Below are 18,520 nucleotides of genomic sequence, written 5' to 3'. Positions count from 1 at the left end.
CTGCAAGTGAGCTCCTGGTGGGCAGAGGAAACGTTTCAAGGACAACCTCAAAGCCTCTTTGATAAAGTACAACATCCCCACCGACACCTGGGAATCCCTGGTCCAACCGCCCCAAGTGGAGGAAGAGCATCCGGGAGGGCGCTGAGCACCTCGAGTCCCGTCGCCGAGAGCATGCAGAAATTAAGCACAGGCAGCGGAAGGAGCGGAACCAGACTCCCCATCCACCCTTTCCTTCAATCACTGTCTGTCCCACCTGTGACAGAGATTGTAATTCCTGCATTGGACTGTGCAGTCACCGGAGAAGTCACTGAGTGGAAGCAAGTCTGCCTCGATTTCGAGGGAGAGGGAACAGGACGTAAAGAATAGTATCATAAATTGATATTTTGATGTCATTCAGTGCCTCAAGTTTCCAATTATAGAGTCAGAGTCATTACGGCAGAAGGCGACTAATCGAGTCTCTATAGAACAAACCAGTCAGTCCCATTCCCCCACTCTGTCCCTGTAGCCCTGCAAGTTTATTTCCCTCAAGTGCCTATCCAATTTCCTTTTGAATTAATTTATCATCTCCACTTCCACCACCCTAGTAGGCAGCCTGTTCCAGGTCATTACCACTTGCTGGGTAAAAAAGTTCTTCCTCACATACCCCCTGCATCTCTTGCCCAAAAACCTCAAATCTGTGTCCCATAGTCCTTGTACCATCAGCTAATGGGAACAGCTTTTTTTTTGTCTACCTTATCTAAACCTGTCATAATCTTGCACACCTCTTACCAAATCTCCCCTCAACCTTATTTGCTCCAAGGAGAACAAACCCAGCTTCTCAAACCTAACCTTGTTGCTAAAATTCCTCATCCCTGGAACCATTCTGGCAAATCTCCTCTTCACCCTCACAAGGATCTTCACATCCTTCCTAAAGTGTGACCAGAACTGGATGCAATACTCCAGTTATGGCCTAATCAGAGCTTTGTAAAAGGCTCAGCATAACTTCCCTGCTTTTGTATTCAATACCTCTATTTATGAAGCCCAAGATCCCATATGCTTTGCTAGCTACTCTCTCAATATGCCCTGCCACCTTCAAAGATCTATGCATATGAACCCCCAGATCCCACTGTCCCAGCATTCTTTAGAACTGTGCCATTAAGTCTATATTGCCCCTTCCTATCCCTTCTGACAAAATGTATCACCTCACACTTCTCTGTATTAAACTCCATCTGCCACTTGTCTGCCCATTCTGCCAGCTTATCTATGTCCTGTTGCAGTCGATTGGTATCATCCTCACGGTTTGTCACATCTCCAAATTTGGTATCAGCAAATTTTGAAATTTACTATGTATTCCAATATCCAAGTGATTTATATATATATCACAAAAGCAGTGGACATAGTACTACCCCTGGGGGACAGCACTGTTCACCATCCTCCAGTCTGAAAAACAAGCATTCACCGCAACTTGCTGTTTTCTGTCCTTAAGCCAATTTCTTATCCAAGCTGACACCAACCTTCCTCGTCCATGAGCCTCAATTTTGTTAACCAACCTTTGATGTGGCACTTTGTCAAACATCTTCCTAAAATCCATATAGACATCCACTGCATTCCCTTTATCAACCCTGTTACTTCATCAAAAAATTTAATTAGATTAGTCAAACACAAGTTGCCTTTTACAAATTCGTGCTGGCTCTCCTTAATTAACTTAAACCTCTCCAAGTGCCTGTTAATTTTTTCCCTGATTATTGTTTCTAAAATCTTATCCACCACCACTGACCGGCCTGTAGTTACTAGGAATGCCCTTGGAAATTACAACATGCTGAGGTGCAGAGGGACCTGGGGGTCCTTGTGCATGAAACCTTGTGCATGAAACTCTTTTAGAGTCTACCTGCAAAAACAAAAAACATTAAACCGTGCCACCCGACCTGGGTGACACACCAGACATTTACAAGGCCCTTTTTTTTTTTCCCCCTTTTTTTTTTTGGTTTTTTTTTTGTGTTTTTCTTTTTTTGGTTTTTTTTTGGGCACTAAAATCACAATTTTTCCCCAGTGCCCCCTATAAAAGGGAAGGGAAAAAATATAGTTCAACATTTTGAAACAACTGCCTCCACATCGGGGAATTGAACCCGGCTCCCGCGTGACAGGCGGGGACACTCACCTCGATACTAACGAGGAACTGAAACTCTTTTTGGAGTTTATCTGCAAAAACAAAAGACATTAAACCGTCCTACTGCACCTGGTATTCCCAGGCAGTCTCCCATCCAAGTACTAACCAGGCCTGACTCTGCTTAGCTTCCGAGATCAGACGAGATCGGGCGTTTTCAGACTAGTGTGGCCGTAGACAATCCCAAAAAGTTAGTTTGCAGATGCAGCAGGTAATCAGGAAGGTGAATGGAATGTTGGCCTTCATTGCGAGAGGGATGGAGTACAAAAGCAGGGAGGTCCTGCTGCAACTGTAATGGGTATTGGTAAGGCCGCACCTGGAGTATTGGGTGCAGTTTTGGTCACCTTACTTAAGGAAGGATATACTGGCTTTGGAGGGGCTACAGAGACGATTCACTAGGCTGATTCCGGAGATGAGAGGGTTACCTTATGATGATAGATTGAGTAGACTGGGTCTTTACTCGTTGGAGTTCAGAAGGATGAGGGGTGATCTTATAGAAACATTTAAAATCATGAAAGGGATAGACAAGATAGAGGCAGAGAGGTTGTTTCCATTGGTGGAGGAGACTAGAACTAGAGGGCACAGCCTCAAAATACGGGGGAGCCAATTTTAAAACCGAGTTGAGAAGGAATTTCTTCTCCCAGAGGGTTGTGAATCTGTGGAATTCTCTGCCCAAGGAAGCAGTTGTGGCTAGCTCATTGAATGTATTCAAGTCACAGATAGATAGATTTTGAACCAATAAGGGAATTAAGGATTACGGGGAGAGGACGGGTAAGTGGAGCTGAGTCCACGGCCAGATCAGCCATGATCTTATTGAATGGCGGAGCAGGCTCGAGGGGCTCGATGGCCTACTCCTGTTCCTAATTCTTATGTTCTTATGCATCCTTTCTTGAACAAAGGTGCCATATTTGCCACAATCCTCTGGCACATTCCCCACATCTAGGGAAGATTGCAAGATTATGGCAAGCCCTTCCGCTGTCTCCACCCCCATTTCCCTTAGCAACCTGCAATGCAAGCCATCCAGACCAGGCAAATTATCCACTCTAAGCATAGCCAGCCTTTTTAGTACAACCTGCCCATCAATTTTCACCCCATCCATTACCCCTACCATCGCCACTTCCACTGATATTTTGTCAGCGTCCTCTTCGTTTGTAAACATCAATACAAAGTATTCTCACCTTGCCCTGCGCCTCGAGGCATATATCACCTACTTTGTCCCCAATAGGCCCGTCACCCTACCTCTTCCTATTTACATGTCGGTAGAAGATTTTTGGGTTCCCTTTTATGTTAACCGCCATTCTATTCTCATATTCTCTCTTTGCCAGTCTTATTTTCCTCTTCACTTCCCCTTTCCCACATTACAACAGTGACTACATTGTACATTGATTGGCTGTAAAGTGCTTTGAAACATCCGGTGGTCGTGAAAGGCACTATATAAATTCAAGTCTTTCTTTCTCCCAACTTATTGTATTAGACAGACTATTTTTGCAACAACTTCTATGATATTCTACAGTCATTAAGTCCTTTGTTCTTCAACCCTCCTATACCTCATTCAGGTCCATTTACATGTATACTTCACAATTGGAGCAGTGTGTTAGATAGATACACAGACACAGATACAAGAAAAATGCAGTGTTTTGAACGTGCCTTTCAGCTTGACCTCATCACCAGCGCATATCTATACTTAGCTTTTAGCTACAGTCCCAATGGTATCAACCTACATGTCCATTGGCTCAGCTTTTTGAGAGATTTTATTTAAAGAGCATTACTTCACAATCATGCAAGAGTTCAAGAACCACTGAAAAACAAGTTAGCCACCAGAATTTAGTGACATTCGAAGAATAACTGCATGAACAAAAGAGGAGCAAAATATTTAAAGAGGAAGTATTTGTTGTTGACTGTCTCAGATATACTAAATACAGTAAATTTGATTTTACACAGTATTGTGATGCAATGCTAAGCTACATAGACATGCATAGCCAAGAATAAATTTATGTTGAACAAGTTTCCATAACAGTTTTATTGGTAGTTAATACATTGGATGAAAGAATCTCTTGCAATGGTTTTTTTTCTCGCTCCTGCATGTTACCTCTCGAGTCCACGAAGGCCCCCTTGGCCCTCTCCTATTTCTCATCTGCATGCTGCTCCTCAGTGACATCAAAATACAATGTCAGGTTCCACATGTACGCAGATGACAACCAGCTCTATCTCACCACCACCTCTCCACTGCCTCTGATTTGTCATGCTGCTTGTCTGACATCCAGTATTCGATGAGCAGAAATTTCCTCGAATTAAAGATTGGGAAAATGGAAGGCATCGGCTTCGGTCGCAACCACAACACCATTTCCTCGCCACCAACTCCATCACTCTCACTGGCCACTGTCTCACGCTGAACCAGACTGTTCACAACCTCACCATCCTATTGGACCCTGAGCTAAGCTTTCAGCCACATATCCATTCCATTACCAAAACCGGCTTCTTCCACCTCCATAATATCGCCTCTCTCCACCCCTGCCTCAGCTCATCTGATGCTTAAATCCTCATCCATGCCTGTTAGCTCCAGATTTGACTATTCTAATGCTCTCCTGGCCAGCCTCCCATTTTGCACCCTCTGCAAACTTGTGCTCATCCAAAAAACTTTGCTGCCCAGATTTTAACTTGCACCAAGTGCCGTTCACCCATTACCCCTGTGCTCACTGACCTACACTGGCTCCTACTCCAGCAACACCTCAATTTTAAAATTCTCATCCTTGCATTCAAATTCATCCATGGCCTTGCCCCCACCCCTCTCCCCTTTTTTTGTAACCTCCTCCAGCCCCACAACCCTTCGAGATTACTGCGCTCCTCCAATTCTGGCCTCTTGCGCATCCCCGATTTTAATCTCGGCGCCATTGGTGGGTGTGCCTTCAGCTGCCTGGATCCTCGGCTCTGGAATTCCCTCCCTAAACCTCTCCGCCTCTCTCCTCCTTTAAGACATTCCTTAAAACCTACCTCTTTGACCAAGCTGTTGGTCATCTGTCCTAATATCTCTATGTGGCTAGGTGTCAAATTTTGTTTGATAACATTCCTTTGAAGCGCCTTGGGGCATATTACTATGTTAAAGGCACTAAATAAATGCAAGTTGTTGATGTTTCTATAATACAATTTAAATCAAATTTGTAAGTTTAACATCGTTGGATTGCAGGACATGTGGCAATGTGTTAAATATGAAGCTTGTAATCAGCATATAGCAAAAGCATCTTTTAAAATTATAGATGAGAAAAACATGCAACGATTTTTTTTCTTGTTCTGGGCATTGTTTTTAGAAGGACGTGCCAGCAGATGCTTTTAGATCTCATTTTTATCGTTTATCCTTCAATACAAATAAATGATTCATAAAAAGGCATGTAAAACCAGCCATCCAGAACATTAGGTTATTAGAGGGTCAGATGTTCTCCTTTTAAAAAGACTAAAAGAACTATTCATTCTTAGCCCTTTATCTTAATTGTTCGACATCTGCATGAACGGGATGAGACATGGCAAAAATAATCCTAAAATGTCAAGAAATACTTTATCTAAAAATTAAAATCTAAAACTACATATCAATTTTATACACATTACTGATCAGACACTTCTTCTAGTGTGAGTGTGAGAGCAGTGCGTGTGCATGTGTGAGAGACACCTTATTATAAATATCTGCTGATTTCTCCAAATCATACATTCAACCACCAAGAGGTGTGTGGGAGTTTAATTCCTACCACCTGGCCAGCAACAAGCTACGCAGTGCAGATAGAAAGCAGCTCTGGAGTTCTATTTTTTCAATAAAGACAGCCTCCAAGTAAAGTGCCTGAAAGACGCATTAAAAATTCTGGTGTCTAACAAGCCATTGCTTAAACCAGAATTATCATATTTTCATGTGCTGCTTTGCTGTCAGCTGAAGGTCGGTGTTATCTTTAGGTGGACCCCAGTGTTGTGACTGGTATCTGAGAGCACTAGCAATAGAGAAGCAAAGATCAAGGAAACAAAAGATTTAAAACCCAACAAATAAATAACTCCAACTGAAATACAGAAGTGTTGTTTCTATTACAACATGCTGCCTCAATCATTACCATCTCTCTTTATCTCACCAGTAACAATTCATCTCATCTGTACTCCATCATCATCACTCTCCTAAGGACATCAACCAGTGGAACAATTCAACTACAGGTGCAACACCTAAAATCCAGAACCTTCGGGACCAAGGCTGTTCCAGACTTCGTGTTTTTCCAGACTTTCGAATGAGTTTCTGATGTCCGGAAATGCCCGAGTCCACGTTCGGGTATTTCCGGATGTCAGAACGCCAGAGGCGCATCCAGAGTCCGGAAATGCCTGGGCACAGATTCCGATATTTCCGATTTTTGGACATCATTTTGTAGTTCTTCTCTTCGCAGGCCTTGTAGTCCTCGCTTCTTCGCAACGCATCGTAAGTCTCCCTCTCTTGTTTTTGCACCTGTATGTTTTGGAAGGTAGTCTGATGCCCTGTACACCTGTACTTGCGATCCAATCGTGTGGTTGCTGCTTTGGGGAGCTACAGTGTGCAGTGCAGTTTGATTCTCACCAGGGACTTGCGCGCGGAGTTTGGTTGGTTCTGGCTGAAGGGACTTGCGCGCAGAGCTTGGCTGGTTCTGGCCGAAGGGACTTGTGTGCTGGGCAAAATTTGATTTTGGTCGGGGACTTGCGCGTGGAGTTTGGTTAGTGCTGGCCGAAAGGACTTGCGCGCGGAGCTTGGTTGGTTCCGGCCGAAGGGACTTGCATGCCAACCCAACTGCAGCGGTGCGGTGACTGTGAAGACCTGGCCTGGGACAGGTAGGATTGGAGTTTTTATTCTTGCAATTTTTCATTGTTGGATTTCATTTTTTGACTTTTCCCTGGGCTCGGTTGGCAGCGGTAACGGTTTGGCAGGGTTTCCGGATTCCGGAACATTTTGCGGATTCTGGACAACCCTGCCACGGATCATCCCGGAGTCCGGAATTCCAGATTTTCGACGCTGCACCTGTATAGAGAAGGAAAGTTACATAAATGTGACATTTTTACAGTTTGAGTCAATATTAAACCCAATTTAGTAGTTTGTTGCTTGAAAGTTCACTTCAAATGTAACAGTGTTAGTGCTTCCAGCCTAATTTGTCGATGACCAGATTTGCATCTCTCCTTCACCCTATTCTTGAATGGAAAATAATCAAGAGTTGTAACAAAGTATAAAATATCTAAGTGTGTCAGCTGCTACACCTTAAATACCCCTGAAACACAAGCCCTGTTAGAATAGAATTAATTGAGCAAAATGGTCACTTTAAGCCTGGATGCTACTGAAACAACATTGCACTGATCTAAATGCCAATTTCTCAAATGACATTTTTTAATTAGTTTTAAAATGTACCTTTTTTCAAGCTAAGGCAAATCAAAATCTCACTTCCACAGCACAATGGTTAAGATGTTACAACAGAGTACAATCAAGCCCACTTATATGAATAACTGATAAAAATAAAATGTTTGAGAATAAAATCATCATTCACAAGTCCCTTTTCTATATTTTCCAATGATAGCTCTCCATGTTAAAGTGAATAAAAAAGTTAAATGAATCTCAAAAGTTTGGATTTGTTCATTTAAATGTACTGCCTCCCTAAAGCCAATATGTTAAGCTTCTTTTGCCAATCAATGTATTAAGCTCTCTTTAGAAATAAGAGTAAACAAGTATCAGAAAGTGGGGTCAAAGCTGGGAAAAATTAAGAGCTCTTTATCTGAATGCACGCAGCATTCGTAACAAGACAGTATGAGTTGACGGCACAAAGAGATATGAATGGGTATAGAAACATAGAAACATAGAAAATAGGTGCAGGAGTAGGCCATTCGACCCTTCTAGCCTGCACCACCATTCAATGAGTTCATGGCTGAACATGCAATTTCAGTACCCCATTCCTGCTTTCTCGCCATACCCCTTGATCCCCCTAGTAGTAAGCACTTCATCTAACTCCTTTTTGAATATATTTAGTGAATTGGCCTCAACAACTTTCTGTGGTAGAAAATTCCACAGGTTCACCACTCTCTGGGTGAAGAAGTTTCTCCTCATTTCGGTCCGAAATGGCTTACCCCTTATCCTTAGACTGTGATCCCTGGTTCTGGACTTCCCCAACATTGGGAACATTCTTCCTGCATCTAACCTGTCTAAACCCATCAGAATTTTAAACGTTTCTATGAGGTCCCCTCTCATTCTTCTGAACTCCAGTGAATACAAGCCCAGTTGATCCTTTCTTGATAGGTCAGTCCCGCCATCCCGGGAATCAGTCTGGTGAACCTTCGCTGCACTCCCTCAATAGCAAGAATGTCCTTCCTCAGGTTAGGAGACCAAAACTGTAAACAATACTCCAGGTGTGGCCTCACCAAGGCCCTGTACAACTGTAGCAACACCTCCCTGCCCCTGTACTCAAATCCCCTCGCTATGAAGGCCAACATGCCATTTGCTTTCTTAACCGCCTGCTGTACCTGAATGCCAACCTTCAATGACTGATGTACCATGACACCCAGGTCTCGTTGCACCTCCCCTTTTCCTAATCTGTCATTATTCAGATAATAGTCTGTCTCTCTGTTTTTACCACCAAAATGGATAACCTCACATTTATCCACATTATACTTCATCTGCCATGCATTTACCCACTCACCTAACCTATCCAAGTCGCTCTGTATGATCTGATAGCCATTACAGAGATGTGGTTGCAAGGTGACCAAGGCTGGAAACTGAATATTCAGGAGCATTTGACAATTCAGAAGGATAGGCAGAAAGGAAAAGGAGGTGGGGTAGCTCTGTTAATTAAGGATGAGATCAGGGCAGGAGAAATGATATTGGCTCAGAAGATCACGATGTAGAATTAGTTTGAGTGAAGAAAAGAAATAAAATATGGAAGAAGTCTATAGGCCACCTAACAGTAGCTACATTGTTGGACAGAGCATAAATCAAGAAATTATGGAGGCTTGTAAGGTACAATCATGGGCAATTTTAATCTTCATATTGATTGGACAAATCAAATTTGCCACGGTTGCCTTGAGGAAGAGTTCATGGAGTGTATCAGGATGGTTACATTGAACATTACATTGTGGAATCAACCAGGGAGCAGGCTATCTTCGATCTGGTAATTTATAATGAGACAGGATTAATAAATTATCTCTTAGTAAAAGATTCTCTAGGAAAGAAAATAGCATGGTTGAATTTCAAATTTAGTTGGAGGGTGAGAAAGTTTGGTCTCAAACCAGTGTCTTGGTTCATAAATAAAAGCAATTACAAAAGTATGAAGGCAGAGTTGGCTAAAGTGGACTGGGAAAATAGATTACAGTGAAAGACGGTTGATGAGCAGTGGCAGACATTTAAAGAGATATTTCATAGCTCTCAACAAAAATATATTCCAGTAAGAAGGAAAGACTTTAAGAGAAGGAGGAACCATCCGTGGCTAACTAAGGAAGTAAAGGATGGTATCAAATTGAAAGCAATGGCATACAATGTAGTCAAGATTAGTGGGAGGCCAAAGGACTGGGAAATTTTTTTAAACCAGCAAAGGACGACTAAAAAAAAAGATAGATTATGAGAGTAAACTAGCGAGAAATATAGAAAGATAAGAAGAGCTTCTACAGGTATATAAAAAGGAAGAGGGTAGCTCAAGTAAACATTGGTCCCCCAGAGGATGAGACTGGGGAATTAATAATGGGGAACAGGGAAATGGCAGAGACATTGAACAAATATTTTGTATCGGTCTTCAAGGTACAAGACACTAAAAGCATCCCAATAGTGGATAATCAAGGGGCTATAGGGAGGGGGGAACTTAATACAATCACTATCATGATCACTAAAGTAAAATAATGGAACAAATCCACTGGACCTGATGGCTTGCATCCTAGGGTAAAAGAAGTGGCTGCAGAGATAGTGGATGCATTGGTTGTAATCTACCAAAATTCCCTGGAGTCTGGAGAGGTCCCAGTGAATTGGAAAACTGCAAATTAACACCCCTATTTAAAAAAGGAGGGAGACAGAAAGCAGGAAACTACAGACCAGTTAGCCTAACATCTGTCATTGGGAAAATGCTGAAGTAGGACATTTGGAAAATCATAATGCAGTCAAGCAGAGTCAGCATGATTTTATGAAAAGGAAATTATGTTTGACAAATTTGCTGGAGTTCTTTGAGGATGTAACGAGCAGGTGGATAAGGGGGAACTAGTGGATATGGTGTATTTGGATTTCCAGAAAGCATAATAGGCTACTGCACAAGGTAAGAGCTCACGGGGTTGGGGATAATATATTAGCATGGATCGAGGATTGGCTAACTAACAGAAAACAGAGAGGCGGGATAAATGGGTCTTTTTGCGGTTAGCAAACGGTAACTAGTGGGGTGCCACAGGGATCGGTGCTGGGGCCTCAACTATTTATAATCTATATTAATGATTTGGATGAAGGGACCGAGTATAATGTAACCAAGTTTGCTGATGATACAAAGATAGGTGGGAAAGCAAGTTTTGAGGTGGACAAAGAATCTGCAAAAGGATATAGACAGGCTAAGTGAGTGGGCAAACATTTGGCAGATGGAGTATAATGTGGTAAAGTGTAAGGTCATCCATTTTGGCAGGAAAAGTAAAAAAGCAAATTATTTTAAATGGAGAGATATTACAAAATGCTGCAGTACAGGGGGACCTGGGGGTCCTTGTGCATGAAACACAAAAAGTTAGTATGCAGGAACAGCAAGACAAATGGAATGTTGTCCTTTATTGCAAGGGAGATGGCGTATAAAAGCAGAGAAGTCCTGCTACAACTGCACAGGGTAGTGGTGAGACCGCACCTACAGTATTGCGTACAGTTTTGGTCTCTTTATTTGAGGAGGGATATTCTTGCATTGGAGGCAGTTCAGAGAAGGTTCACTCGGTTGATTTCTGAGATTAAGGGGTTGACTTATGAAGAAAGGTTGAACAGGTTGGGCCTGTACTCATTGGAGTTTATTGAAAGGTTTATTGACCTTATTGAAACAAAAAAGATACTGAAGGGGTTCGACAAGGTGGGGGAATCTAGAACTAGGGGGCATAGTTTAAGAATAAGGGATCGCTCATTTAGAACCGAGATGAGGAGGAATTTCTTCTATTGTGTCATAAACCTGTGGAATTCTCTTCCTCAGAGCGCTGTGGAAGCTGGGTCATTGAATATTTTTAAGGTGGAGAGAGACAGATTTTTGAACCATAAGGGAGTAAAGGGTTATGGGGTGAGGGCAAGGAAGTGGAGCTGAGCCCAAGATCAGATCAGCCATGATCTTACTAAATGGCGGAGCAGGCTCGAGGGGCCAAATGGCCTACTCCTATTTCATATGTTTAGAAGTACTTTTGTCTAGATGCGAAAAATGCCTAGGAACCAGTTCAGTAATATTTCAAGAGTCTTTTTCACCTCATCAGGTAATGATCAAGCTTTGTGATACTTTAACTTACCAAGTTTTAATGGCACGACTACCCTTTGGCAACAAACTATGCAAAAATTCGTGTTGCTTTGAATAATGGAAACACTATCTCAAAAGAAAGTTCTTTCGCTTGCTAAGGTGAAAGTAATTGCCATGCTGAATGGGCCAAAAGTTTCCGAGATTTGTACAGTGAAATCGCTAAACAGTTTGGGTATCATAGCTATTTTAAAAACAAAGATTTGTTGTGCTGCACTGCAATGTGTACATTGCAATGCAGCAAATGACATAGATACACTTTCAACCATGTAACCATTTTCACAGTACGATAATTACATTTCAGTTTGCATTCCATTATTAATTCCGTGCCAAACTTGGATTAAAGAAAATGTAATGGTTAAGTAAATAAAATTACCAGCCAAAATCATTATTCATTTAATAGTTTTCCTCTGTAAAACCTACCTCAATTTCAAGTCAATCCTGGTTCACGCTGCTTTATCAACACATAGCAAAACAACATATTCAGCCCTGCCACTTCATTAATACTCAATTCCTATTTGCTAACTACAATATATCTTCCAGCTCACGCCATCTGGATAGGGGAGGGGTGCAGGAAGGGAACTAGATTGAACACATCTGACCATTGGTTACATTTCAAGAATCTGCATTTCTCTGCAGACAATTTTTAATTTAGAATAAATCAATCACAAGTTGTTACAAGTAAATGCAAACAACTATATTTGGATCAGATTCACCTCACAAAACTTAATTACTAAGCAAATGGGCAGACTAAATCCTTTAAAATGTTCTTACGCTTCCTTTTGTGTAGAAGGCCTCTTGGGGTTTCACTGACTCACTGCAACACACTGTTCCAAGTTTGAAATTCAGTAACAGGAATAATTTGTAAAATATTTGCAATAAATTAGCAGGGGAACATGATCATCATCATCCCAACAAGCAGCTTCAGCATTTATGAAATGGCAAGATACCAAAACCGACATTTTACTTGAAGAATGCTGCTTTATATCCCAAAGACAGAAAATTGCTTCAGAACTACGATTAATAATATAAATGCATTCACTGTTTTACTATAATTTCACAATGTGGGCATTGGATCAACATTGTGCATACACTATTCAACACTGAGCATCCTTGGCTGATGCTACTTTACTGTACTGCAGGATAGAAGATTCTGGAAAGCTGTCGTTTTGCTGGTTTCCCTTGCAGTCACATTCCTCTCTGTGCGCATGTCCAGCAGTGACATCACCACTCATGGGTCCAATGGTACCATGACTGGCTGCACAAAGCTGGTTTCTTTCACCACCTTGCAGATTAAATACATTACATTATTCTTAGGACAGGCAACACAGCTAATCTGCCTTAAAAAAAAGAGCTTATTTCTATATCTGATTTAGAGAAGTTTTTCAAATTATATCTTAGCAAAGAGACTTCAATTTGCTAATGTTATCACATATTAATATGTAAATAGTACAATTGGCTAGCAGTTTGAAGCGGGAAAATATTCTAAACACCGCTGAAAGATGCATCACAGGATATGTTCCAACATGAACCAAGAAGTTAATATACAGCTTTCAACTGAAGTGAATAATTAAAAATTAAAACTCAATTTACATTAAATGTTATTTTAGCAAATTTATTTGATTTGCTGCCCTTTTCCTTCAAGTCTCCCTGATAGCTGGGCTACAGACCTGCTTTCAGGTCTTTTCTGCTCTCCAGCAGGCTGTCAGGATGTGTGAGGAGGGCCCAGGATAGCTGGTCTTCCCATTTTCCCTTAGTATGCAAAAGCCCCTGGCCTACACATAGCACCATGCTTGGGATTGAGAACTCAGTGCATTGCAAATCACAGACACAGGCTTGTGCTTTACACCCTATATTATCCAAGTCAAGATGTTCTTTAAAAAAAAATTTATGCAGGTTGCTTATATTTATTCATACATTTTCCACTGAGTATTTCCCTTATTCAGAGTTTTTGCAGCTTTGGCATAACAACAGTATCTGCATATCAATTATATTTGAAATCATTTACCACCTAGATCTCCCAGTAGGTATTAATTTCCCCCACTGCTGGACATGCAGTAGTTCCTGGATGCCAGAACAACCAATCAGCACACTCCGCTTTACAGATTAGATTGTTGGGTGTTAGTGAATGGGACATTTAAACCAATCATGCCCCGCAGAAATTTCAAATGTCCGACAGCCAATTTTGGCCATACAATGTGTGCCACATGCAAAACCTTTAATTATACAAATTTTCCCATATACAAGCTCTGCCATTCTATCACTTCATTATTAGACTCATTTAGTTGGACATACAAGGATTAAAAAAAAAAGGAACTTTTGAGTATTCACCTTAAAGGCTTCCTAATCAAATGTCACTATTTTCAGAGAAGATTCATTGCAGAACCGGCCTCTAATGGAGATTATGAAAAACCTTAAGGCTTTTGTATTTAGGAAAAAATGTTTAGTTTGCTAAGAAAATTGATTTAGTGTGTTGAATTTTAAACTCTTTTACAGAAATTATATTTTGTAAAGTGCCGTTATGTTAGCAAAATCATCGTAACTGTGTGTGCCCAACTCCTCGATGAGTAGGAAACGCTCCTATATGCCTTCGACTACAAACCATCTCTTAACCAGCATGTATGGCTGCTTCATTGTATAGGTTTGAGGCAAAAATACACAAAACTGACAACCAAATAAGTTCAACAGGCAATGTTCAACCTCTGCTCAACAGCTGCCATTTTCATAGACAAATACTTGAGACAAGCACTTGTCTCACAATGTATGCTTATTTATTACAATTTTTAACACTTCCATTTGTGTTGGATTATTTCAAATCAATACAAACTGAAATTATTTAAAAAAGACAGGAATGATCTCGCAATTGAGTATTTATGGTGTAGACTCAACAGCTTCCATAATGCTTTATGAATTTTACAGGAGGTGTTCTTCCATACATCAGTTTGTAGCTTCCATTAATTATGTTAATTCATTCACTATACATTTACTTTTGGGGAAGGAGGAACGTCGCCATCACAAGATGTATTTTAAACAAATTAGATTTTTTAATTGAAATAATAAATCTAATGTTGATACTTTTGATTTTTATTTGCTAACAAAACGATTTTCTTCACGCTCAGAACTTTAGACCAAAATGGGAATATTCATTTCAGCAAGTGGTTGGCCATAGTTTCCCATCCATTCTTACAGGGATCCAGGAGCTGGAGTACACATGATGAATAAAATTCAAGATTCCACCACGTACACCCATAGCTACCAGCCTCTTGGGGCACTAGGTTGAAAGACTTATATATTCCAATAAAGCAATGCTATAGAGCAGGCCATAACTTAACTAATCTTGTCTTCTAACTAAAGCTACTCCTCAAAACAACAATATCTACTTATATGGCACCTTTAACTGAGTGAAACATCCCAACTTTCAGCAAAGATATATTCCAGTGAGAAAGACTCGATTAACCAACCATGGCTAAAGAAGTAAAGGATTGTATCAAATTGAAAACAAAGACATACAAACTTCCAAAGAATAGTGGGCCAGAGGATTGGGAAATTTTTTAGAAACCAGCAAAGGACGACTAAAAAAAAAAGAGAAGATAGTTTGAGAGAGTAAACTAGCAAGAAATATAAAAGCACATAGTAAGAGCGTCTACTGGTATATAAAAAGGAAGAGAGTAGCTAAAGTAAACGTTGGTCCCTTAGAGGATGAGACTGGGGAATTAATAATGGGAAACAGGGACACTTTGAACAAATATTTTGTATCGATCTTCACGATAGAAGACACTAAAAGCATCCCAATAATTGATAATCAAGGGAATATTGGGAGGGGGAAACTTAAAACAATCACTAAAGAAAAAATACTTGGCAAACTAATGAGACTAAAGGTGGACAAGTCCCCTGGACCTGATGGCCTGCATCCTAGGGTCTTAAAGAAGTGGCTGCAGAGAGTGTGGATGCATTGGTTGTAATCTCCCAAAATTCCCTGGATTCTGGAGAGGTCTCAGCAGACTGGAAAACCACAAATGTAATGCCCCTATTTAAGAAAAGAGGGAGACAGAAAGCAGGAAACTATAGACCAGTTAGCCTAACATGTCATTGGGAAACTGCTGGAGTCCATTATCATGAAGTAGTAGCAGGACATTTAGAAAATCACAATACAATCAAGCAGAGTCAGCATGGTTTTATGAAAGGGAAATCATGTTTGACAAATTTGCTGGAGTTCTTTGAGGATGTAATGAGCAGGTGCATGCAGGGGAACCAGTAGATGTCGGGTATTTGAAGTTCCAGAAGGCATTTGATAAAGTGCCATATAAAAGGTTACTGCACAAGATAAGAGCTCACGGGGTTAGGGGTAATATATTAGCATGGAGAGAGGATTGGCCAACTAACAGAAAAGAGAGAGTCAGGATAAATGGGTCATTTTTAGGTTGTCAAACTGTAACTAGTGGGACATCACAGGGATCAGTGCTGGGATCTCAATTATTTACAATTTATATTGATGACTTGGATGAAGGGACCGAGTGTAATGTAGCCAAGTTTGCTGATGATACAAGACGGGTGGGAAAGCAAGTTGTGAGGAGACGCAAAGAATCTGCAAAGGGATATAGACAGGCTAAGTGAGTGGGCAAAAATTTGGCAGATGGCGTATAATGTGGGAAACTGTGAAGTTATGCAGGAAAAATAAAAAAGTAAATAATTATTTAAATGGGGAGAGATTACAAAATGCTGAGGTACAGAGGGACCTGGGTTTTTTTTTTAACATGAAACACAAAAAGTTAGTATGGAGGTACAGCAAGTAATTAGGAAGGCAAATGGAATGTTGGCCACCAAAAGTAGGGAAGTCCTGCAACAACTGTACAGGGCATTAGTGAGACCACACCTGGAGTACTGTGTAGTTTTGGTCTCTTTATTTAAGGAGGGATATCCTTGCATTGGAGGCAATTCAGAGAAACATAGTAACATAGAAAATAGGTGCAGGAGTAGGCCATTCGGCCCTTCGAGCCTGCACCACCATTCAATAAGATCATGGCTGATCATCCCCTCAGTACCCCTTTCCTGCTTTCTCTCCATACCCCTTGATCCCCTTAGCCGCAAGGGCCATATCTAACTCCCTCTTGAAATATCCAATGAACTGGCATCAACACCTCTCTGCGGCAGGGAATTCCACAGGTTAACAACTCTGAGTGAAGAAGTTTCTCCTCATCTCAGTCCTAAATGGCCTACCCCTTATCCTAAGACTGTGTCCCCTGGTTCTGGACTTCCCCAGCATCGGGAACATTCTTCCCGCATCTAATCTGTCCAGTCCCGTCAGAATCTTATACGTTTCTATGAGATCCCCTCTCATCCTTCTAAACTCCAATGAATAAAGGCCCAGTTGATCCAGTCTCTCCTCATATGACAGTCCAGCCATCCCTGGAATCATTTTGGTGAACCTTCGCTGCACTCCCTCAATAGCAAGAACGTCCTTCCTCAGATTAGGAGACCAAAACTGCACACAATATTCCAGGTGAGGCCTCGCTAAGACCCTGTACAACTGCAGGAAGACCTCCCTGCTCCTATACTCAAATCCCCTAGCTATGAAGGCCAACATACCATTTGCCGTCTTCACCGTTTGCTGTACTGATGAACCATGACACCCAGGTCTCGTTGCACCTCCCCTTTTCCTAATCTGCCGCCATCCAGATAATATTCTGCCTTCGTGGTTTTGACCCCAAAATGGATAACCTCACATTTATCCAGATTATCCTGCATCTGCCATGCATTTGCCCACTCATCTAACCTGTCCAAGTCACCCTGCAGCCTCTTAGCATCCTCCTCACAGCTCACACCGCTCACAAGTTGATTCTGGTGATGAAGGGGTTATCTTTTGAAAAAAGTTGAGCAGGTTGGGCCTATACTCATTGGAGTTTAGAAGAATGAAAGGTGACCTTATTGAAATGTATAAGATTCTGAGGGGGCTTGACAGGGTAGATGCAGAGAGGATGTTTGCCCTCATGGGGGAATTTAGAACTAGGGGGCATAGTTTCAGAATAAGGGGTTGCCCATTTAAAACGCAAATGAGGAGGAATTTCTTCTCTCAGAGGGTCGTGAATCTTTGGAATTCTCTACCCCAGAGAGCTGTGGAGGCTGGGTCATTGAATATATTTCAGGTGGAGACACACAGATTTTTGAATGAAAAGGGAGTCAAGGGTTATGGGGAGCAAGCAGGGAAGTGGAGTTGAGGCCAAGATCAGATCAGCCATAATCTTATTGAATGGCCGAGCAAGCTCGACGGGCCAAATGGCCTACTCCTGTTCCTATTTCTTATGTTCTTATGTTCACAAGAATATGAGATTTTTTTAAATTGACATAGCTACAGTTGAAATGAAAAAGGAAGGAAAATAAATAAATTGTATCTAAACAGCACCAAAATCTACCTCTTAGGACATCCCAAGCACTCTGCATCAATTACTTACTTTTGAAGTGCAGTTACTGCTGTGATGCAAGCAGCCATCCTGTGCACTACCCCTTCATATTACTTTTCAGCTGCCACTCTGTACTCTGCGTGCAGTTTTGGTCACCTTACTTAAGGAAGGATATACTAGCTTTGGAGGGGGTACAGAGACGATTCACGAGGCTGATTCCAGAGATGAAGGAGTTACCTTATGATGATAGATTGAGTAGACTGGGTCTTTACTCGTTGGAGTTCAGAAGGATGAGGGGTGATCTTATAGAAACATTTAAAATCATGAAAGGGATAGACAAGATAGAGGCAGAGAGGTTGTTTCCACTGGTCGGGGAGACTAGAACTAGGGGGCAGAGACTCAAAATACGGAGGAGCCAATTTAAAACCGAGTTGAGAAGGAATTTCTTCTCCCAGAGGGTTGTGAATCTGTGGAATTCTCTGCCCAAGGAAGCAGTTGAGGCTAGCTCA

At 41.4% G+C, this 18,520-nt stretch overlaps 1 protein-coding gene and 1 pseudogene across 3 annotated transcripts in view; both read right to left on the bottom strand.

The window, feature by feature from the left end:
• sptbn1 (spectrin, beta, non-erythrocytic 1) overlaps nucleotides 1–18,520 on the bottom strand; it is a 343,630-nt gene that overhangs the window by 224,772 nt on the left and 100,338 nt on the right. The window lies entirely within an intron of this gene.
• On the bottom strand, nucleotides 2,204–2,322 carry LOC139274510 (5S ribosomal RNA; annotated as a pseudogene).

Source organism: Pristiophorus japonicus, chromosome 9, assembly GCF_044704955.1.
Source record: "Pristiophorus japonicus isolate sPriJap1 chromosome 9, sPriJap1.hap1, whole genome shotgun sequence".
NCBI classification, from domain to species: domain Eukaryota; kingdom Metazoa; phylum Chordata; class Chondrichthyes; family Pristiophoridae; genus Pristiophorus; species Pristiophorus japonicus.
Note: the sequence above shows the minus strand (reverse complement) of the source record. Positions and strands in the feature narration are given on the sequence as shown.